Source organism: Macrobrachium nipponense, chromosome 15, assembly GCF_015104395.2.
Source record: "Macrobrachium nipponense isolate FS-2020 chromosome 15, ASM1510439v2, whole genome shotgun sequence".
In the NCBI taxonomy this organism is placed as follows: Eukaryota; Metazoa; Arthropoda; class Malacostraca; order Decapoda; family Palaemonidae; genus Macrobrachium; species Macrobrachium nipponense.
This window is the reverse complement of record NC_087208.1, coordinates 15421420-15427590: the sequence shown is the minus strand read 5'-3', so window position 1 is coordinate 15427590 and position 6171 is coordinate 15421420.

Here is a 6171-nt window from a genome sequence, read left to right as displayed (position 1 = left end):
TGACCTGATTGATTTACTTGGTCTGAAGTATGATGATATGAAATGGAGACTTTTCATTTACTCATCTAACAGAAGTCTCAAGGCAGTTCTTCTGAATAACGGAAATAAGTTTTCATCAATCCCTGTTGGGCACTCAGCTGAAATGAAAGAATCCCACAAAAGCATGGAATGTCTGTTGTCTGCTCAAAGCTACCAGGAACATAAATGGTTGATCTGTGGAGATCTTAAAGTTGTTGGACTCATCCTAGGACTGCAAGGTGGTTACCCAAAGTATACATGCTTTCTGCGCTTATGGGATAGCTGTGCTGGTGACCAGCATTATGTCAGACAAGAGTGGCCATCAAGACAAGGATTAAAATCAGGGTCACACAACATTCTGTCCCACCCTCTGGTTGAACCAAGCAAGATATTGCTTCCACCCCTCCACATCAAACTCAGTCTCATGAAGAACTTTGTAAAGGCACTGGACAGGGAAGGTAGAGGATTTGCTTTCCTCCATCAGAAGTTTCAACAAAAAAGCATGGAGAAACCTAAGGCAGGTATATTTGATGATCCTCAAACAAGAGAACTCATCAAGGATGCTAGTTTTGATGATGCACTAACTCCTGCAGAACTCTGCCTGGTTGTCCCTTAAGTCAGTCACTGCGAACTTCCTTGGCAACCACAGAAGTTCCCAGTATCAGGTGGTTGATGAGTTAATGGAGAATTTCCGCCAACTTGGTGCACACATGTCAGTGAAAATGCACTTCCTCCAGTCTCATCTGAACTATTTTCCAGAGAATTGGGGAGACTTCAGTGAAAAACAGGGTGAGTGCTTTCACCAAGTTATTAGTGTTATAGAGGAAAACTATCAAGGCCAATGGAATGTCAACTTTGTGGCCGACTACTGCTGGTGACTGAATAGGTATGTGGAGTCTGCTCAGCACAAACGGAAGTCCTTGAAGAGACCATTCATCCATTCTTGCCCTCTATTCAAAATTTGTTGTAATCCTTCTGTGAGTAAATCTGTCTAATATTTTCAATATTGTGTTCCATTCAATTACAAATAGACTGGAATTTAATCTAATTGAGTAAAATGAGCAGGATTTTTGGATTTAGTGCAAAAAACTGGCCTAAAATCAGGTATTATAAGTTAGACCTTGAAGATAGCACAGACCAGTGATAACCTAACAGTTGGTGTCTGGCTTCCCAGACAAGTTCCTCCCAGATGTCATGGAAGGGGGCTACCTATCATTGGGCCTGGAGAGGATCAAGTCATTTGTAAGAATTTCCATTTCATTGCGTTTTGCTTATTCGTGGGGCCTTTTAGTGAAAGGTTGAGAAGTTGTTTTTGTCCATCAATACAGTCTATACCTGCCAGGCTAATGTTTCCATGAGGAAGCTTCTCATTTCTGATGGGGCCTTCATTCAACCACATACATGATTTTTCTTCTAGATGATATTGGTTGTGACCCACTGATGTGTTGATTTTTGCAAGAATTTAGAAGCCTCCGCAATTGTTGTATCACATAAATCCTCCTTGAATTAGTCCCACACGGATTCCATTTTGTCGCACCACCTGTAGTCTTCCATCAGCTTCCTGTGATAAACCTTAAAATTCTTGTTGACAGCATTCCATAGGAGATGTGCCCAGCCATGGCAATGTATGCTACTTGGTCATATTTTCTCTTATGCAATTCCTATCGAAATCAATGGCAATATTTGTAGAGACAATCTTTTTATCTAAACATCGAATTAGTCTATTCTTCTTTTCCTCGTCAGGCCAGCTTCTGAGGAATAAGGAAAAAATGATTCATGTTTCTTTCATTTTATTCATTACAGTCGATGGAACTTTTCTCCACCTACCAGCGGTGTCTTCAGGACTAGATTACAAATTAACATGAACAGGTTTTATTACAGCATGAGGACTTTAGATCGAATCCTTATATGTAAAGTAAAATATGCAGAGAGAGAGAGAGAGAGAGAGAGAGAGAGAGAGAGAGAGAGAGAGAGAGAGAGAGAGGTTACCAATTTATTCTGATCTCTTCCAGTCCTTCCAACTGTTGCAGTTCGCCTGAAGCCAAACGTAAGTTTGGCATCACCAACGATCCGAAAAGATTTTTGCCCGAAGTTTGGAAAGAAAGTTGCCTGATCCTCGGGGAAAACGAAAGGCCTGAAAGGTCTCCCGAGGTCGTAATTCAACTTTGTTCCCACTCTTTAAAGTGAACTTCTCTGAAGCGACAACGGTTTAAGAAAGCTCATCTTTAGTGTCTTTGGAGCGTCATTGTGTTTCCTTTTCTTTTTGCCCGCTTCTTTATTTTATTTTTTTTTCTTTTATTGTTCGTTATTGTCTTTTCGCTCTTATCTGTTTCCTTCGACCTCTAGATGTCATCTTCAGTATTTATTTTAGTCATTCATATATTACACATTTATTGTATTATTCGTGACTCCATATCGAAAGCATAGGCCTACAAATAAAAATAAAGCTTGCTATCTTCGCTACCTTTGCTTTGAAGATTTTACAACGCTACAACGGGTAACTAACTGATCAATGTCAGCTTAAGGTTCCCTTAGTTTGAAGCTCTCCTTCCATTGATTTCGGGGCTAAATCCCACTCATTTTCTTTTTCCTTTTTTTCTTTGTGGATAGATAGTGAAATGGGCATCAGATAACCTTCTCAGGATTAAAGAAAGATTATTTACATTTGCTTCCACTTCTTTCAGTCGATAGACCATTTCCTCTCCCATGGGCGACCTATTCAGGATTAAATTAAAAATTAACATAAACAGTTTTTATCAAAGCATTCAGACTTTAGAGCTAATCCTTAAAAGGTGCGAAAAGATTTGTGTTTTTTCTGTCAACTGCGACGGCCGAAAAGACTCACATGTGCCAAACCGAAAACATTGGTGAGCAAATAGCAGCTGTGGTAAAAAAAATTGATAACACAATCTGGAAAATAAACTATTCGGAACTGCTGAATGAGCAAGATGCTTTGTTGAGAGACTCGCCGCATCATAAGTCATGTACAACCATTGAATGGCAGAAACTAACAACTCACAGAAAGCAGGAAACAACACTGGAATTTGATCCATTCTTCCGGTATTGCTGATGCCACAATACAGCAAACTTCAACTCTGAATGACAAAGAAGAGATGACTACAATACTCAAATGCCAAAATTAGTCCACACAGCTATTGACCAATCCAAGCCATGGGAGTTTGAGGGCTCATTCAGCAATATACAGAAAAAAGGTGCTGCCGCAGCAGCAGAGGACTTGGATGAATACAGCCTGGTGTTATTTTCACCAAAGATTCGGAAAGAATGCCAGAAACTGCCGAGTTTAGAGGGCAGCCACCCATAACAGCAGTGGCCGCAAATAACAGGGAAACAACAAGGAATCCCAGCCAGTAGGATTCTTCATCCACGACGCGATCTCGGGGCGCTGGATGCTAGTAGACACAGGCGCATGGCAGTCGGTCTTTTCGCCATCAAGGGAGGACTGCGAACACCCACCCAATGCCACGGCTACACTGATAGCTGCAAACGGAAGCCCCATCTGCTGCTACGGAACCCAGACCCGCAGAATATCCATCCTGGGGCAGAAGTATGAGTGGCCCTTTGTCATCGTGGATGTCAAGTTCCGCATACTGGGCGCCGGCTTTCTCCCTGTTGGTGGATGTCGGCCATAAACGCCTCCTAGACACCGGAACCTACTGCTCCCGCCCGCTCATTTGTCAGATGTTGTTTTTGCAAGTTTTTTTTCTTTTTTTTTTTACAAAGGCCCTAACTTGCAAGGTTTTATGCACTGCCAGAAGTTGCCTATTCAAGTTTCTCTTTTACAGAGACATTAACTTATGGAGATTTATGCCCCACCAGTGGTTGTCTTAGCAACTTTCTTTCTTTACAAAGGCATTAACTTTCAGGGCTTTACAACTTGCCAGAGGTCTCCTTGTCAAGTTTCTCTTTTACATAGATATTAACTTATGGGGTTTTATGCCCTGCCAGAGGTTGCCTTTTGAAGTTTCCTTTTTACAGAGATATTAACTTACAGGGTTTTATGCCCTACCAGAGGTTGCCTTTGCGAGTTTTTCATACAAAAGTATTAACTTGCAAGATTTTACACCTTACCAGAAGTTGCTTTTTTCAATTTTCTCTTTTACAGAGACCTTTACTTATGGGGGTTTATGCCCAGCTCCTTTACAATTTCTTTTTTTTACAAAGGCATTAACTTGCAGGGTTTTATGCCCAGAAGTTACCATTTCAAGTTACTTTTTTTTACAGAGACATTAACTCATTGGGTTTTATGCCCTGCCAGAGGTTGCATTTACACGTTTATTTTCTTACTCAGGTATTAACTTGCAGGGTTTTATTCCTTGCCAGAAGTTGCCTTTCGTTTCTCTTATGGTTAAGTCTGTTTTAGTTTGTGATCGTGTGATTTCCGATTTTCCTGGATTGTCTTTTTCATTTTAATTTTTAACAATTAACCATCTGGTATTCTTGATCTTTTTGTTTGCCTTCTAACTTTTTCTTAAACTGTATCTCATTTGTGCCTCGTCAATGTCTTATTAAAAGACGAAAGCGCTCATCTACGAATTTCTTTCTATTGTTTTTTTCTGTGGTATTCGCTTGTATTGTGAATCTACTTAGTGCTGGCAACTCCATCCAAAAATATCGAAGAATAGTTCTGCTTCTCTTCAGAGAATGTGCGAGTGGTCTCAAAAAATGTGGGCTCCCCCAGAGAAGTTTCCGATGCCATTCGTCTCCTGTAAGGACCAATTCTAGTTCCTTCGCCCAGCGTTGGTCTTTAGTATTGTGAAACAAACCCGAAGGCTGCAGAAACTGCAGATTGCTTTAAAGCCTTCGGAAGCCCCAAGGCAATATGTCATATTTCAAGTTAATGCCTTTGTAAAATAAATAAATAAATAGATAAATAAATAAATAAACCTGCAAACGCAACCTCTGGTGGTGCATAAAACCTCCTAAGTTAATGTCTCAGTAAAAAAAAAAATGCAAAACAACTTCTGGCAAGGCATAAACCCTGCAAGTAAATGCCTCTGTAAGAAAAAAAGCTTGCAAAAGCAACTTCTGACAAGGCGTAAAACCCTGCAAATTAATGTTTTTGTATGATAAAAAAAAACTTGTTAAAGCAACTTCTGATTGGCCACAAAACAGTGTAAGTAAATGTCCGTAAAAGAGAAACTTGAAAAAGCAACTTCTGGCGAGGAATAAACCATGCAAGGTAATGCCTGTGTAAGAAAAAAACTTGCAAAGGCAACCTCTGGTGGGGAATAAAACCAAATAAGTTAATAGCTCTGTAAAAATTTTTACAAAGGCAACTTCTGGCCAGGCAGAAAACCCTGCAAGTTAATGCCTGTGTAAGAAAAAAACTTCCAAAGGCAACTTCTGGCAAGTAGTAAAACCCTGCAAGTTAATACCTTTACAAAGTCAATCTTTGGCAGGACATAAAACACCATAACTTAATGTCTCTGTAGAAACGAAACTTGAAAAGGCAATTTCTGGCAGGCTTAAAACTCTGCAAGTTACTACCTGTGTAAGAAAAAAAAAAATTCAGAGACAACTTCTAGCAAGGAATAAAACCCTGCAAGTTAATACCTGAGTAAGAAAATAAACGTGTAAATGCAACCTCTGGCAGGGCATAAAACCCAATGAGTTAATGTCTCTGTAAAAAAAAGTAACTTGAAATGGTAACTTCTGGGCATAAAACCCTGCAAGTTAATGCCTTTGTAAAAAAAAGAAATTGTAAAGGAGCTGGGCATAAACCCCCATAAGTAAAGGTCTCTGTAAAAGAGAAAATTGAAAAAAGCAACTTCTGGTAAGGTGTAAAATCTTGCAAGTTAATACTTTTGTATGAAAAACTCGCAAAGGCAACCTCTGGTAGGGCATAAAACCCTGTAAGTTAATATCTCTGTAAAAAGGAAACTTCAAAAGGCAACCTCTGGCAGGGCATAAAACCCCATAAGTTAATATCTATGTAAAAGAGAAACTTGACAAGGAGACCTCTGGCAAGTTGTAAAGCCCTGAAAGTTAATGCCTTTGTAAAGAAAGAAAGTTGCTAAGACAACCACTGGTGGGGCATAAATCTCCATAAGTTAATGTCTCTGTAAAAGAGAAACTTGAATAGGCAACTTCTGGCAGTGCATAAAACCTTGCAAGTTAGGGCCTTTGTAAAAA